Here is a 17,988-nt window from a genome sequence, read left to right as displayed (position 1 = left end):
TGTTGATTTCTAGTGTAAAAGTTATACATTTTTTGGTCTCAGGATTACTTCACATTCTTAAAATTTTATTAAGAATCCCAGAAAGCTTTTGATTATATATGTTATATTTATCAAATTGGAAGTGAAAACATATTTCAAAGATACTTATTAATAATTCACTTAACAGTAACCCATTACATGTTAATATAACATTTTAGCGAGAATTATTTTCTTAAAAAAAGTAGTGAGAAGAGTAGCGTTGTACATTTTTTGCAAATCTCTTTATAAAGTTTGGCTTAGTAAAAGACAGATTCTTTGGGATTAGCAGATGCAAACTAGTATGTTTATGATGGATAAACAACAGTATCCTACCGTATAGCACAGGGAACTCTATTCAGTATCCTGTGATAAACCATAATGGAAAAGAATATGACAAAGACTATATATAACAGTCACTTTGCTGTACAGCAGAAATTAACCTAACATTGTAAATCAACTATATTTCAATAAATTTTTTTTAAAAAGAGCTAGATTCTTATATCCTCCATATTCAGTATTTTTCATTGTTGTTTTAGTTGAAAAATATGAAGAAAATCCAGCCTCACATAGATAAGTAGTTGTATTTTAAGTAGCTTTTTCAGATAATTATAGACATTCTTCGTTGACATTACACCAAAATTGAAAAAAATGGGAGTTTCTTTTTTCTTTTATAAATAAATAATTATTTTATTTTAATTAATTAATTAATTTATTTATGCATGCCTGTATTGGGTCTTCGTTGCTGCGCACAGGCTTTCTCTAATTGCGGCGAGTGGGGGCTACTCTTCCTTGCGGTGCGTGGGCTCCTTACTGCGATGGCTTCTCTTGTTGCAGAGCATGGGCTCTAGGCGTGCACGCTTCAGTAGTTGTGGCTTGTGGGCTCTAGAGCGCAGGCTCAGTAGTTGTGACGCATGGGCTTAGTTGCTCCACGGCATGTCAGATCTTCCCGGACCAGGGCTCGAACCCATATCCCCTGCATTGGCAGGCGGATTCTTAACCACTGCACCACCAGGGAAGCCCCGGGAGTTTTTCTTTTCTAATATTTATTTATTTATTTATCTATCCATCCATCCATTTATTTATTTAGTTATTTATTTGGCTGTGCTGGGTCTTAGTTGTGGCATGTGGGATCTAGTTCCCCAACCAGGGATCGAACCCAGGCACCCCCTGCATTGGGAGCGCAGAGTCTCACCCACTGGACCACGAGGAAAGTCCCTACCCCAGGAGCTTCTTAAAGATTAGTTGTAACTTGGAGTCTAAAACCGTGCCAGTGAACCTTTCATAATGTTGCATTAAAATCTGTTGGTCTGTCTTGCCTTTGAATGGATCTTTTACACATGCATGCTTTGTAACATTATACATTGGTCATTTGGAAAATACTGGTTAGACTGATTTATCTAAATCTTTCAGTGGTGACACACTTCATTATACAGTATCAAAAATATCATTAATATCACTGTCAAACTCATTAGAAAAGTCTTTTAAGTATTGGGAAGCTATCAAGTTCACAGTTCTCCAGAATTTTAGTTTTTGCTTAAAAGTTGAAATTTTTTCATTGGCAGAAAATACTTCAGGGAAAATGACTGGCAATGACAGGCCTACTTTGTTCATTTTTGAGAAAATGTCTGCATAATACCCAAGTCTGTATAAGCATAGTTTGTCAGTTTTTTAAGTAAAGAATGGTGTTCAGAAAAAAAGTGGCTAGTTCAGCTTGAAACTTGAGCCAGTAGTGTTTTTTTTTTGATACAACCACACTTTATATGCAACAGAAGTGTTTTAGGCACACTGGTTTTGTCACATAGACCATTAGTGCACTTAGGGTTATGATTTAATCAGTAATTTTCACTCCTTTATCAAGGGCTTTTTTCTTATGTGAAACTGGCATTTTATTTTTTAACTATGAAGTGTGTAGCAGTGAAGAATATGACTACTTATATACAGTTCAGAGCCCCTGCCTTGATTCATGCTAAGACACCAACAGCTTTACCCAGCATTGCTTTTGCACCATCCCTGCAAATATCAACGAAGTGAAAAAGGCAAACAACATATTATTATTGTGAAAATGGTTTTGTCTTTGTAGACACCCTGGAAGAGTTTCCTGAGTCCTTTAAAGCATTCTACTTTATTTCTCCCACCTCAACTTTTTATTATAACAAGTTAAAATATACAGAAAGTGTAAAAAATGTGATGAATAACTATATTCCTCTATCTAGATTGATCCCCACCCCCCCACCAAATCGTCATAATTACACACAGTCCCCTTCCTCTTCCCCCTTTTCTCTTCTCTTCATATGTGTGTGTGTGTGTGTGTGTGTGTGTGTGTGTGTGTATTATATAACATTTTTCCTGTCGTATTTGAAAGTTGTTGAGATAGCATGCATTTCTTAAGAAAAAAGACAGTCTCATACCTAACTGTGGTTATATGATTGTAATACTTAAGAAAATTAGTAATTCTTTGATATAATCCTATGTCCAGGCCATATTCAGTTTTCCTCAGCTGTCTCCAAAATGTCTTTTAGTGCTGTTTTTCTCCCCAAACTATAATCATTTACTTGTTATGTCTCTTTAATCTTGAGTAGTCCCCTCATCTTTTTAAAATTCCCCATGGCACTAGTTTTTTGTTGGTTTTTTTTGCTTTTAAGAGCCCAGGATATCTGTCTTGTAGAATGTTTCACACTCAGAATTTATCTGATTGTTTCCTGATGATGTAAGTTGTTACTCCACTATATTAAAGTAGTATGGTGTCATAGAACACTGGAAGTAAGTCTCTACGTTTGATTAGGCTGAGGTTAAACATATTTTGGCAAGAATGCCTCAAAGTAATACTGTGTATGTTGCATCACATCGGAAGGTATGTAATACCTGGTTGTTCCACTCAAAATTGTTTGACCACCTATTGAAGGTTGTGACCACTGGATCTCCCCAAAATAAAAGTATGTTTTTCCTTTTATAATTTAATTAGTAAACTTCTGGGTGTGACTCTGGCAGCACGTGAATATTCTGTTCCCCATTATTGTTTTACCTCATAATTTTAGCATCCATTGTTGATCTTTGCCTGCATCAGTTATTACACTGACAGTTACAGAATGGTGAGTTTTCTAATTGCGATTTCTTCTACATTTAATAACTGGAATTTTGTAAAAAGGAGTTTTCTTTCTCCCCATCCCAACCCCGAACTTCTATCACTATAGACTCAATAATTTTTACTTATTAAATGTATTTATAATAGATTTGGCCAGAGTAAACCATTTCAAGCCATTTCTTGTGTCCTTTTGATATAGACCCATCATCTTTGAGCTTTTCTTTTGCTTTCTGCACAAAAGATGACCCGGACTTATCTTGTGCTTTCAATCATGGACCCATCCAAGGATCCTTGGTTCTTTTTGTGGGGATTAGTACTTAGAAACCCAGAACTAAGTGCTGGGTGTGTTCATTGCTTCTAGGCTCTTTCACTGGACAGAGCTATGAAATACATTGAAAAATAAACTGAGTTCATACTGATAGTTTCATTTCAAATTTAACATTTCAAAATTTGGTACTTAGCTTTCTTGCTTTATTGTACAGCACACATTACTTTTTAAATTATAACACCAATATTATTATGAACAGTAAATACACTAAGTGAAGTTAAAATTTCTTTACAGTTCTTTTTGTCTTTACATTATTTCACTAATGATGAAGTCATAGTAATGTGTTCAAAAGTTTTGAAGTAATTTTTATCTTGTGTATGTTAATTCAGTATTCATTATTTATGTTCATTTTTTTAAACTTAGTTTTAAACTTAATATTGGATATATTTCTTTCCTACTAACACAACTTAGGAGGCAGCAGTGTACATGTACTTGACCCGATTACGAAGGAATCTCTCCGGCCTAAAGTAAATCAGGTCATGCAACCAAGTAGGCAGAAGACCTATTTACTGTTGATGGATAGTGTCAGAGGAAAATTAAGAAAATCATTATTAATTTATGAAACCAAAAGAGCTATGAGATTGAACTCATTTAAAAGATGTAATATAAGTAAAGCCTGCCTTAAAACAATAGTCCTGATTTAAGCCCCAAAGAGGCTTCAGTAAATGTTTTAATTTCCTTTTAAACCTCCTATTGAAAGATTTGCCCAAAACCCTCTTTAAGTGGAATTGTGTCAGAATTTTTTCACTTAGATACTACTATTTAGGTGGATCAGTAAGATTCAAAAATGAGACTTTGATCCAGAGTGTTATAGTACTTTAGTAAAAAGTAATAAAAAATGCTTTAGATCCCATGGAAGTTATGTATCCTTATGAAAAGATCTAGGTAAAGAATTTAGAAGCCTCCTTCAGGAAGAGAGCAGCAAGAAGTTAAGCAGTATAAAATCCCTAGCTCTTAAAATAAATAGGTCATCCATTTGTCTTCAAGACAGCTAAAAGACTACTTAAGAGTTGTTTAAAAGGAGAGAACCATTGAGAAACAGAAATAGTGGAAATTTAACCTATTGAGTTTTGATGAGTATAAAGGAATACAGGAAATAAATGGGATCAAAGTTTTAAGCATTTATAGATTAACAGAGTGGAAAGAATAGATTTGTTTCATATGTGAGAAATCAGGATTCATGGTTTCGATGTAAAAAAGGATAAGCTCAGTTCTCCAAGGAGTTTTATGTAGGTTATCCCCCAAATCTCCAGAGAAAAAGGAAAGGCAGGGGTCACTAGGTAGGTGGCCATAGGAAATGTACTCAGCAGTTGTTCCATTTCTCCATTATAATAGAAATACCCTCCTGTAGCTGATAGGTCAGTGGGAGTATCTGGGTCTTCTGCATTCTGATTAAAGGCACTAATGACCTCATTTCTGAGTGGTAGAGAGGTGGCCCACGTCTTGTAGTGGCAAATTTTCCTCCTTACCTATCAGGCTTTCTTAGCTCATGTTTTGGATTGAATAAAGCTGTTGTGGAGGGGTAGCCCTGTACATTGGAGGATATTTAACAACATCGCTGGCCTCTACCCACCAGATGCTAGTCCTGTTTTCCCCTGCTCTGTGCGCCTCCATTTCAACCAAAAAAGTCTTGGACATTACTGAATGTCCTATGGGGGTCAAAATGGGCTCCCCTCTCATTGGGGGTATGTGTGTGTATGTATGATTTGAGAGTAAGTTGTAGACTTAATGCTGATTACTCCCAAATACCTTAGTCTTTACTTTCTGAAAACAAGAGTACTCTACTCTATAGCTATAGTATACCCATCAAAACCAGGAAGCTAATAATAACATTGATATAATAATTCAGTCAAATCCACAGATCCCATTCAGTTTTACCAATTGTCTCATTAATGGCCTTTATAGCAGAACAAATCACACATTACTCCCCCCTCCCCCACATCTCCCAAAGAAAGAACCCATGATCCAATCCAGAATCACATGTTGTATTTAGTTGTCATAAGTCTCCACCCTCCTTCTGTCTGGAACATCTGTGTCTTTCCTAGTTTTTCCATGGCTTTGACATCTTTGAAGAGTTAAAATCAGTTATTTGTTGAATGTCCCTCAGTTTGTGCTTGTCTGATGTTTCCTCCTGATTAGATTTAGGTTTTGTGTATTTGGTGGAAATACCTCAAAAGAGGTGCTCTGTTCTTACTGCATCATACCAGGTGGCGCACAATGTCACTTTGTACCATTGCTATTGATGTTAACTATCCCTTGAGGCCTGTCAGGTTCCTCAACTCCTCATCAAACTTTTACCCACTAGTTTTAGCATTGATTTTTGCCTGAATCAATCTTTACTATGATGGTTGTTGAATTTTTTTTTCTAATTACATCCTGCCTTCTCTAGTTGTTAGTAGTTGGCCTTCTACTGGTAAGGTAGATTTTTTTCCCTCTCCTTCATGTATATAAAAGAATATATGTATTTATATATTCATTATGTAGTATATATATTATATATTCATTTAAGTATTTATAAATTTCTTTATGTCAGTATGAACATGGATTTCTGTTTTATTCAGTCATTTGTTACTGTTATTTATTTAAATGATAGTACTATTATTATTTCGATACTCAGATTTTCTTAGACTTGGCCTGTTCGTGGTTTTTCAAACTGGCTTTTAACATGGCCCACCACTTTGCATTTCCTTACTAATGACACACAAAGATGTTCAAGGCTCATGATGCACATTCCCAGTTGTGGAATCAACCATTCCTCCAAGGACCCCTGTTTTCTTTTAGTGGAGAATGATCTTTAAAAATAAAATTTGGTCGCAAAGTATGGTCATTTCTTCTGGGGTGTCATTGCTTCTAGGCCTTCTTTGAGTTAACAGAGCAAGGAAACACGTGAATATATGCATTTTCTTCCTCTCTCCTTCGCCGCCCCCCGCCACCACACAGACACATACTTATTTCATATCTATGTATATTTAGAACCATGAGTTCACACTGATACCTCCAATTCTAGTTCAACACCACATGTTTTATTCTAGCCTTCCCACTTTGTACATTTTACTTCTCTTTGCCAACAGTGAGGAATATGGTTCCCAGTATCCTCAATACATTTACGTATTTGCTCAGTCCTCTTGTATATAGCCAATTTCCTGACCACACAGGCCATCTCCTCAGCTTTAGTGCCACCAGCCAAGAGGTCCCTCTTCCCTCTATCTTCCCATGTTAGAAAACATTAACTTGGGAATTCCCTGGTGGTCCAGTGGTTAGGACTCTGCACTTCCATGGCTGGGGTCCCAGGTTCGATCCCTGGTCAGGGAACTAAGATCTCACAAGCTGTGTGGTGCAGCCAACAAAAACAAAAAACTAACTTTTTAAGCTTGCTGGCTGTGAGAATTTTCCCCAACACCTCAGCAGGTATATAAAGAATTCTGTTCATAATAGAATTGAGGGCTGGCTGGGTAAACACATGTGGCAGAAAGAAGATGAGGAGGTAAAGTAAACTTCTGGTAAGAACATATTTGAAATGATTACTCAGAAAAGTTGTCACTTGCAAGGGAGAAAAGTAAAGATAGAGTTTGAGGCATTGGCTTGAAACATACCTGGTTTTAAGTACCTGAGCCTAACTACCTGTTGTTTCTGTATGTGGTTTTATCATTTGATAATTTTTAAAAAATATTTATTTATTTGTGTTTGGCTGTGTCGGGTCTTCGTTGCTGCACGTGGGCTTTCTCTAGTTGTGGCTAGCGGGGGCTACTCTTTTTTTTTTTTTTTTGCGGTACGTGGGCCTCTCACTGTTGTGGCCTCTCCCGTTGCGGAGCACAGGCTTCAGACACACAGGCTCAGCGGCCATGGCTCACAGGCCCAGCCGCTCCACGGCATGTGGGATCTTCCTGGACTGGGGCACGAACCCGTGTCCCCTGCATCGGCAGGCGGACTCTCAACCACTGCACCACCAGGGAAGCCCGGGGGCTACTCTTCGTTGTGGTGTGCGGGTTTCTCATTGTGGTGGCTTCACTTGTTGCAGAGCACAGGCTCTAGGCACACAGGCTTTAGTAGTTGTGGTGCGCGGGCACAGTAGTTGTGGCTCATGGGCTCTAGAGTGCAGGCTCAGTAGTTGTGGTGCACGGGCCCAGTTGCTCTGCAGTATGTGGGATCTTCCTGGACCAGGGCTCGAACCCGTGTCCCCTGCATTGGCAGGCGGATGCTTAACTACTGCACCACCAGGGAAGTCCTGATCATTTGATAATTTTAATGTTTTTTTTTTTCTTTCAGTGCCATCTTATTTCTGATCACTGGCTACAGTTTCCCTGAATCCCATTATTTGTAGTTGCCATATATTGGGTTGGCTAAAATGTACGTTCAGTTTTTTTCCATAATATGGCTCTAGTAGTGCTTAGTTGTCACTAACTTCATTTGAAACAATTTTGTTAGATTGTATGTGACTGTCATATCAGTGTGCATTTAAAAAAAAAACAGCAGGGGCTTCCCTGGTGGCGCAGTGGTTGAGAGTCCGCCTGCCGATGCAGGGGACACGGGTTCATGCCCCAGTCTGGGAGGATCCCACATGCTGCGGAGTGGCTCAGCTCGTGAGCCATGGCCGCTGAGCCTGCGCGTCCGGAGCCTGTGCTCTGCAACGGGAGAGGCCACAACAGTGAGAGGCCCGCGTACCACAAAAAAAAGAAAAAAAAAATCAAAATTGGTGAATTTTTCTGTAGCCATTTTAATATTGAAGATGGAAGAAAAAAGCAACATTTTCGGCATATTATGCTTTATTATTTCAAGAAAGGTAAAAACACAACTGAAGCGCACAAAAAGATTTGTGCAGTGTATGGAGAAGGTGCTGTGACTGATCGAAGGTGTCAAACGTGGTTTGCAAAGTTTTGTGCTGGAGATTTCTCGCTGGACGATGCTCCACAGTTGGGTAGACCAGTCGAAGTTGATAGTGATCAAATTGAGACAGTAATTGAGAACAATCAACGTTATACCACGTGGGAGATAGCCGACATAATCAAAATATCCAAATCAAGCACTGAAAATAATTTTCACTAGCTTGGTTATGTAATTACTTTGATGTTTGGGTTCCATATAAGTTAAACAAAAAAAGCCTTCTTGACCATATTTCCACATGCGATTCTCTACTTATTGTAATGAAAATGTTCCGTTTGTAAAACAAACTGATGGGTGATGAAAAGTGAATACTGTACAACAATGTGGAATGGAAGAGATTGTGGGGCAAGCGAATCACCACCAACCACACCAAAGGCTGGTCTTCATCCAAAGAAGGTGATGTTGTGTATACAGTGGGATTGGAAGGGAGTCTTCTATTATGAGCTCCTTCTGGAAAACCAAACGATTAATTCCAACAAGTACTGCTCCCAGTTAGACCAACTGAAAGCAGCACTGGACGAAAAGCATCCGGAATTAGTCAACAGAAAACGCATAATCTTCCATCACAAGACCGCATGTTTCTTTGATGACCAGGCAAAAACTGTTACAGCTTGGCTGGGAAGTTCTGATTCATTCGCCATATTCACCAGACATTGCACCTTCGGATTTCCATTGTTTTTGGTCTTTACAAAATTCTCTTAATGGAAAAAATTTTCAATTCCTTGGAAGACTGTAAAAGGCACCTGGAACAGTTCTTTGCTCAGAAAGATGAAAAGTTTTGGGAAGATGGAATTATGAAATTGCCTGAAGAATGGCAGAAGGTAGTGGAACAAAACAGTGAATACGTTGTTCAATAAAGTTGTTGGGGAAAATGAAAAATGTGTCTTTTATTTTTACTTAAAAACTGAAGGAGCTTTTTGGCCAACCCCGTATGTGCTGATAAGCTTAGATCATTTTTTCTGCCTGCCCTGCTTTTTGTTTGATTTCTAGCTTTCCATTCAGCTGCTGCCAGTTTGCTCTCTTCCTAAGGGATTATCTGTATAATCATCCCAACTAACCTTCTGAGCTTGGAGGGTTATATTTTACCTTGGGCTTTGGCCATCTTATTTTGCCCGTTAAGACTATTTGCTGGGTCATTGATGAAACTAACCATAATGTCAATCTCAGTTTCAGTTCTCAAATATTTATAGCTTCACTTTCATCATTTCCCTGGGGTTTAATGCTGGGCCCATGTGGTTCTGTCTTTTGTTTGACTCTCAAAAGAACATTCTGGACTTTTTTTTCCTCTTCCCTCCTGTCATTCAATATGACATAGGATAGTGGGTTTATGGGCAGTTGAATTAAAACTTGATTATCAGTATAAATCATGGTTATATATTTAGCTGTATTCAAAAGTTAAAATTGTATAAAGCTGCAGTTTTAAAGTTAAGTATAGTTTTTATAGTTTTGTAAACTCATTTTTTTTTGTTTTATAAAATGAGTTTATATATATAGGTTGTCAACTTAAAAACAGAATCTTACAATTGAAGAGATTTTAAAGGACAGGTAGTTCCACCTCTCACCCAAGAACAGATGTTCCTTTATAGTATCCTTCTCCAGCAATTAGAACTCACTCTGATGAAGCAGCTTATTTTTCTGTCAAATTGTTTTACCCGTGGTTACCTTTGTTCTGTGTCTGGGGATTCATTGACCATCCTGGGATCCAGTCATCGAGATAGCAGTATGAGATTCACTATAGTCTCATGGACTAGAAACCTGAGACATAGATAAATGTGAAGCCTGAAAAAAAGAGAGACTGTAAGCCATTGGTCTGCTGATGAGGGATGCTGGCCAAAGTGTAAAAGTAAAAAGAAGGTTGGTGAGTCAAAGAGTTGTTGAAGCTGAGCGTGTTCTGGCTGAGCCTGGGTATGGAAGAGGGTCAGTTTTAGTTGACTTTTCGTTGTCATTGTTTTTACATAATACCTGCATTTCACAGTACTAGGTACTGGGGATATAAAAAGGAGAAAAATAAGTTAAGTGTCTTAGAAAGTGAGGTAGAATGTTTTTTCCCCACGGAAACTTTTGAGTAGTCTTAGTATTTCATACTCATTATGTTTGTTCCAAAGCAGGAGTATCTGTCTTCCTTTTATATAGGTAGTATTTAACTTTAAACATTGAACCAGGTACTTAAGTCATTGATCTGTATTCTATAAAGATGTAGGAAAGTGTAAGTTATTTTCTTTATGAGATCTAATTCGGGTGGTTTTTTTTCCTGTAATATTTTATTCTGGAAGGATTTTAATAAGGAATAAAAGCACCATTAATCTTTTTATTTTCTGTAGTTCAGGTTCCTTTAAAGTTTGAAAGTTCAAAATATTTCACTATAACTTATTTCCCAGAAAGTGAAGTTTGAAATGAGAAAATGTAGCCATGGGTTAATCAAGAACATGGGAACTCGAACAAACATTTGACAGAGAGAGAGAGTGTGTGTGTGTGTGTGTGTGTGTGTGTGTTAGGTTGTTTATAGTTTGGAATTTGGTTTTCTAGTTTGTAGTACATTTTATTTAGAGTTCATTGGGATTCTGACATCCAGAAAACTCTTTGCTGAACTTTCTTTTATTGATAGTCTTATGACTTTATGCTAATGATGACCATAAATTAACATTAGATGTAAAATATTGGGAGTTTTTGGGGGATGGTGACCATATATTTTTTCACCTTGAAATTCTTAGTGTTTGAGATACAGAAGGTGTTCATAAATGTTTATTTCTAGGATTTTTGGAAGTATCTTTCAGCAAATAATCTTCATATAGTACTAAATGTTTGGCTTTTTTATGTTTGAAAATTGGTAAACATCAAATTTGGGAAAATTTTAGCCAATATTCTTCAAATAGTTTTTGGCTCTCTGTCCCCCTCTGGGGACTCTTAATATACTTGTCTCGCTTGTATCAGCCTAAAATCAACACGTATAACCTGGAGTCTGACAGAATAAGGCTTATTGACTTATTGCAATAAAGGATACTGCACAGCAGAGAAACCAAGGGGCATCTTACCAAAGAAAAGTGTTTGTAGGATTTTGGGGGAACTGGGGAGTTTGGGTAAAATTTAAAAGAAACAGTGTTTGAGAGGTTCAGGGCAAAGTACTATCTGTGAAGGGAGTTAATTTTTACTTTCTCATACAGTTATTGGGCTGGGTGAACTTGTCCCAGTGTGTGCTGACATTCTTTCCATCTTTTTAATTTTTTCAGTCTTGGTTTCATTTGGAGATAGTTTAGATAGTTTCTGTTGCCCATTTTCAGGTTCTTCTACAGCGTCTAAGCAGCTATTAATCCCATCTCTGAAAGTTTAGTTTGGGTCTATTTTATATCTTTCTTGTCTACTTAACGTACTCAGTTGTTTTCCCTACTTTCTCACATATGTGGGATATAGTTACAGTTATTTTCAGTGTCTTTGTCTCCTAATTCTGTCATCTGCCTTGTTTCTGGGTCTGTTCTTATAGTGAACAGAGACAAATTTGGTAGAACCAGATTGAAAATAAATGAGGAAACTGTGTTAAGAAAAAGTAAGGAATAGATGAGTTGAAGCCAAAATTCAAGCCTTTTTGTCTTGATGGATTTCCTGGGGATCTACCACAAATACAACTTTGAGCTTCTTAGAAGCCAGGGCAAAGAAGATTATCAGTGGCCCTTTTGCTTTTTAGGAGGGGAGATTAAAAACAGAAAACTCTTATTACCCTTGCACCAGGTATGGGTTATATTTTCATCTTTTTCTGTGCCTCAGCTAAGAAGTATTGCTATTTCATTTATTATTGATGGGCTGTTTAATTAACATTTGATTTAAGAACATAAAAGAAGAATATCTTTATCCCTTCCCATTTTGTAGGATTGCCTGTATTAAACTTGAATTCATCTTTTTATTACTCTTTGATTTCTTAATTTAACCGTTGTCTGAATTTGATTTAGTTGTTTCATGGAAATTAAAATATTAACTGATAGAATGATGATTTATACTTTTTCTATTTTACAAGTTTTCTGAGAGAATTTTTAAAGATTTTTAGTATTTTTTATCTGGAAATAATTAAAAAATAGTTTGTACTTGGAAATAATTTCAAAATTATGGAAGAGTTACAAAAATAAAATAGTACAACAAACATTCTTTATGAATATTATCTTAATATTCGCTTTTTCATTTGTTCTTTGTATATTCATACATATGTATTTTTTCTGAATATTTAAGGGTAAGTTCATATATATATTTTATATATATAATTAGCCCTTTACCCTAAATACAGTGTGTACTTCCTAATCAATTACATATCCACATCACAGTAATCATCTTTAGTAAATTTAACATTGTTCCAGTATTTTTACCTAATCTGTTGTGTCAGTGTTGTCAGTTGACACAGTAATGTCCTTTGTAGCATTTTCTCATCTCTGCTACAGAATCCAGTCTAGGGTGAGGTATTTCATTTAGCTGTCATTCATTTAGCTGTTTAGCTGTGTCTTTAGTCTCTTTTAACCAGGAACATTTCTGTAGTCTTTCTTTGTCTTTTATGACATTGACATCCCCTGATCCCCCTTTAAAAAAAAAGCTTCTCACTTTGGTTTAATCGAAGTTTCTTCATGATTGTATTCAGGTTATTCATTCTAGGCTGGGATACTGGGTAAGTGATGATGTATTCTTTTCAGCATGCCACCTCTGGAGAATGTTAATTATGATCACCCAGTTAAGGGGTTGTCTATTCCTCTGCTGTATAATTATTTTCTTCCCCATGCAACTAAAAAGCAGTCTTTGAAGAGACTATTCAAATACCTTGTTCTTCATACTCTTAGATTTAATATACATGATGATGCTTTCCTGATTCAGTGTCTGCTGTGCCGCTTGCAAAATATTCAGTCAATTTTCCCCACTTATTTATTTATTTTATTTGTTTGGTTGTTTTATTTTTCTTTTATCAGTATGGACTTATGAATCCCTGCCTCTTTAATGGTTCAAAATTCATTATTTATTTTGGAAGTACATTTTTCCTGATTTGGCTAGTCTGGCTCTTCTGTCACTGTGACATACCCCATCATTCTATGGGCATTTTCTTACTTATTGACATAACACAGTTTTCCAGATTCATATTGTACCTGCTCTGCTCCAGCCCTGGAATTAAGCCCATTCTCTGAGAAGTCTCCATTCCCTTTAGTGGGGAATGGTACTAGAGACTAAGATCTGGGCAGTAGATGTGGTCATCACTTCTTGGCCCTTTTAGTAATAGATGGAGATAGGAAACATTCATGTATATGCATATAGATTCCTGCATATGCACATACCTGTTCTAGAAATCATGAGTTCACACTAACTTCAATATTAGTCCATCCCTACAGGGTTCTTTCTTGCCTTCTGTCTTAACCCTGACTCCCAGCAATATCAACACTTTTACTCAAATCTATAATACATCTAAAATAGTTTGAGAATTGCTTTGTCCATTCCACTACAATAAATAACTCTACTACTGTGTTTAGGATTTATTTGTAATCCTGCACTTGCCCTACCCTACACTGCCACTGACCCAAGGTATAAAGTCAAATACTGTGTTCATAAGTAATTTAGATGAGTTCTGTCTGCCTGTCTTTTCTTCCTATCTTCCCTTCATTGTATTTGCTATTCATTTGAATTATGAGTAGGTTTATGTGTTCTGGTTTGCTTTCACTTTTAGGTTTTTTTCCCCTTTCATTCTCATTTATTTAGTTTATTTGGTTGAATATGTACAACATTAGCATGCTTCCAAAAGTCAGCACTATACCAAAAGGTAAGTTCAATGAACGGTCACTTCGTTGAGTGATGTTCTAGCCCATCACTCACCCTGGTAGGGACTTCTCTGCTTTATCCTTTCTGTATTTCTTTTTATAAAGATAAGCACAAATTTTCTTATCTTCCCCCTTCTTATATAAAAGGTAGCATCTGTATGTGCACTTTTCTTTCTATTTAAATTTTTATTTAGTAATAACTCTTGGAAATTGTACCCTGTGAGTTCATAGATCTTCCTCAGAATATATATGTTTACACTTTTTTTTAAAAAAAAAGTTGGCTTTAGATTGTTTTTTTCCTTGGTTTTTTCCTTCTTCTCTTAAATGTTCTTTATATCCTTCAAATTGTTTCTTTTAAGGTTATACGTGTGTAGGTTATATATATACAAATCCAGTGTTGGCAAAATCTTATATATGCAGTCACATCCCTATCGTTATTTAGTCCTAATTTCAGTTATAGCATTTGCCTCAACTACTGTGAAAGAAATCTCAAGTTAGTTTTTAATAGGTAGCTTATTTTTCTGTGGCATATCAGACCTTGGCTGTTTATCTCTGGACTATTTTCAAGTTGCTGTATTGTCAGAGACCCCTTCCTCTGTGGGTGGTGTCCTACCATCTCTAGAGTATTGAAGAGTACAAATAGTAAGAACGGGAAGGGGAGGCAAAGAATCATCCCTAGAAGGCCAGGACCCAGAAGGTGTTCCCTACTTTTTTGTTCATTCATTGACTAGAACCTGGTCATGTGCCCACACAAGTAGCAAGAGATGTTGGAAAATCGGGGCAAGCATACGTCCAGCTAAATATTCTTAAGAGGAAAACGAAGGGGAGAATGAACATTCTCTATCTACCCATAGGTGTCTCAAGATATTTTCAGCTTCTCTTTTCATGTTTCTAAATTTGATAAATCATCTCCCTAATACAACTGGTCCATTCTATATTTAGTGATATTTTTAGTTGTAAAACTGATGCTTATTTCAGCCGATTTTTCATCATGGCTCATTCTAGTATCTTTTTTTTTTCTAGTATCTTTTTATTTAACAATTGTTGAATTGTAGGCTTAGTTGTATTAGTTTTCACAAAGGGCCAAGTATTGGATTTTATGCTTTGTTACCTGGACTTTTTTAGAGCTTATGTTCAGGTTATGCTGTTTCAAGGTGATATTCTGATGTGGCAATGCTCGCTTTTATAAAGTTTTATAATATTGATATAAATACTTTTGAAGTTAAAACAACTGAGTAGTAGGTGTATTGTTCTTCTTGTGGATAGGAATTGACAGTTTCTTCATAAAAATAGCAGCTGTATCTTTGAAAGGTTTATCTGTAGCACTTAATTGAATCAGGCAGAAAAGAAAGATTTTCAGCTCTACTTCTCCCGTATACCTTTGGATTATATTCTTTGCATAGTGCTCTATCTTAACATATTCTAAATGTCTAGTTCTTAGCAGTACAGACATTCTTGGTTTTAGTTTAGGGATAGCTGCAGTTTTTCCTCATATAATTTAATGCCCTGAATATTTAACAAATTATGAAGAATCACTTTAAGGCTTTTTTGGTCATAGTTTAAGACAATTTGAGATTATATGATTATGCTTAAAAGAAAGCTCTAAAGAGCTAAAAGGTACCCTAATCTTTGTAAAACTTTCTTCCTCAAATTCCCTCTGCTTCTACTGCCCATCTTTAGGGGGGAAAACAAAAAACTTAACAATTTTTTTAAAAAGCCAAATCCAGATTAATTTTCCCTTTTTGAATTGCCACTAAAGTACTGCGCATGCGCACAGACACGCACGCACAGTGGTGCGTTGTGGCACTTTGCTTTTTCAGAACTCTTCTAGTTTTAGAACGTGCTGATTGAATTACTGGTGGGAGTGCAATTCAGTTATGACATCCTTGTGTGGGTAAGGCTGGATGAATTCTAATCGGCTTACTATATTTGTTCTTTAGTACACAGTATGCACAGTACTCTGTAAAACTCAGAAATACGTTTGGTACTGCTAAAAAATTCATATGGCTTAAGAGCAGTTATTCCAATTTTTTTCCCTTTTGAGAGCCAGCTCAATAAAGGATAACATAATACTGTAATTTCTTCTTAGCTTTTCATGAGGGAACTCTTCTTACCTCTGCTTTATAATTGTGAGTTAACAAGCCAATCTGTTAACCACAGCCTTGGCATTATAATTGTAAAAACTAGTTTTTATCCATTGTTTTTGTAGATACTGGATTCTCTCTCATGGATAAATGCTCTATGGGTCTGTCACTGGCATATTTTTTCCTTAGTTGTAATACAGTGTTACATTTGAGGTTCTTGTTTGTCATGCCCCTGGAGAACTGAAAGAAGAGAATAGTATGTTTAAGATTACTAGGACTGAAATGTGCTACAATGATTGCAAATCTTTAGAATGTTAGAGTAGTCTTAAGAGCTTTCTGCTTTTCTTGTTCTAAGTATTCTTCCCATTACATTTCAGAGGAAACAGAATCCACAAATCTTTTAACACAGAAAAGTTAAGGAATCTGGTTAATATGGTGCATCTGCTTTTTAAACCAGAAAAAAATTAACAAGAATTACAGATAAGCCTGGTGGTGTAATCAGAATGACCCAGTTAAAACTTAGCTAGGTTGCTAAATGATAGGAGTGATTTTCATTTTCCATGAAAAGTTGATTGCTATCTGGTATATTTGCAGATACTGTACACAGTCACTTTCACTGAGTGACATTATTATGTGACATAGTAGTGTTGTATTGTTTCCATATACAATTCACTTAGGTGCATGTGGAATTGTTATACCATTTGGAATGATGTGAAGAGCTCAGAGTCGGTCAGTGTTGTCATAACTTAACCTCTGCCACCCCCCCACCCCATGTGTATGTATTAGCCACATCCAGATGTTATTTTTTATTTTAATTTTTAGATAGTAGGGTGTATCTTCATCTCCTACTGCCGATGGTAAACTCTATATTAACCTTGTAAAACTTAGAAATAATTAATAGTCGAGGAACAGTTCTCATTGGATTCACTTTTTTTTAGATTAATCATTAGCATTAAAATGGCAAAACCTTGTCAAAACTTTTAAAATAATAGTATTTACTAAGCTGCCTAGTTCAACAGAGTAAACAAAATGTTCATTGAATGTGTCTTTTGAATATAACTTATGCAGTTATTCTGTATACTTTTAAGCTTCAAAGCCTTTTCAAAGTTTTTTTTTTATTGTGGTAGAAAACACAACATGAAGTCTACCCTCTTAGGAACATTTTAAGTGTACAGTATTGTTAACTGTAAGCACAGTATTGTGCCACAGATTTCTAGAATTTTTTCATCTTGCATGACCGAAACTCTATACCCATTGAATAGTAACTTCTTACTTCAGTCTCCCTCCAGCCCTTGGCAACCACCATTTCTGTTTTTATGAGTTTGACTAGATATCTCATAAGTGGAATCATGCAGTTTTAAAGTCTTTCTGTGACTGGCTTATTTCATTTAGGGTAACATCCTGAAGGTTCATGTTGTAGTATATGATAGGATTTCCTTTTTCCTCTTTTATGGCTGAATAATATTCTGTTGTATGGATATGTAACATTTTCTTTGTTCATCTGTTGATGGATAGTTAGGTTGTTTCTACCTCTTGGCTGTTGTGAAAAATACTGCATTGAACATGGGAGTGCAAATATTTTTATGAGATCCTGCTCTTAATTCTTTTGAATAAATACCTGAAAGTGGGATTGCAGGATCATGTGGTAGTTCTACTTTTAATTCTCTGAGAAACCTTCATGCTGTTTTCCATAATGGCTTCATTATTTAAATTCACACCAACACTGCATGAGGGTTCCAATTTCTCTGCATCCTTGCCAACACTTGTTATTTTCTGTTCTTTTGCTAGTGGCCATCCTAATGGGTGTGAGGTAATATTTCA

The 17,988-nt window shown here is 36.2% G+C and overlaps 1 protein-coding gene and 1 non-coding gene across 5 annotated transcripts in view; both read left to right on the top strand.

The window, feature by feature from the left end:
* Positions 1 to 17,988, top strand: part of WAPL (WAPL cohesin release factor) — a 77,624-nt gene that overhangs the window by 31,043 nt on the left and 28,593 nt on the right. The gene's annotated exons all lie outside the window — the stretch shown is intronic.
* On the top strand, positions 6,668 to 6,740 carry TRNAG-UCC. Its single transcript has one exon. It is a non-coding gene; the product is annotated as a tRNA-Gly (tRNA).

Source organism: Phocoena sinus, chromosome 16 (assembly GCF_008692025.1).
Source record: "Phocoena sinus isolate mPhoSin1 chromosome 16, mPhoSin1.pri, whole genome shotgun sequence".
Taxonomy (NCBI): Eukaryota; Metazoa; Chordata; class Mammalia; order Artiodactyla; family Phocoenidae; genus Phocoena; species Phocoena sinus.
This window is presented reverse-complemented; position numbering and strand designations above follow the sequence as displayed.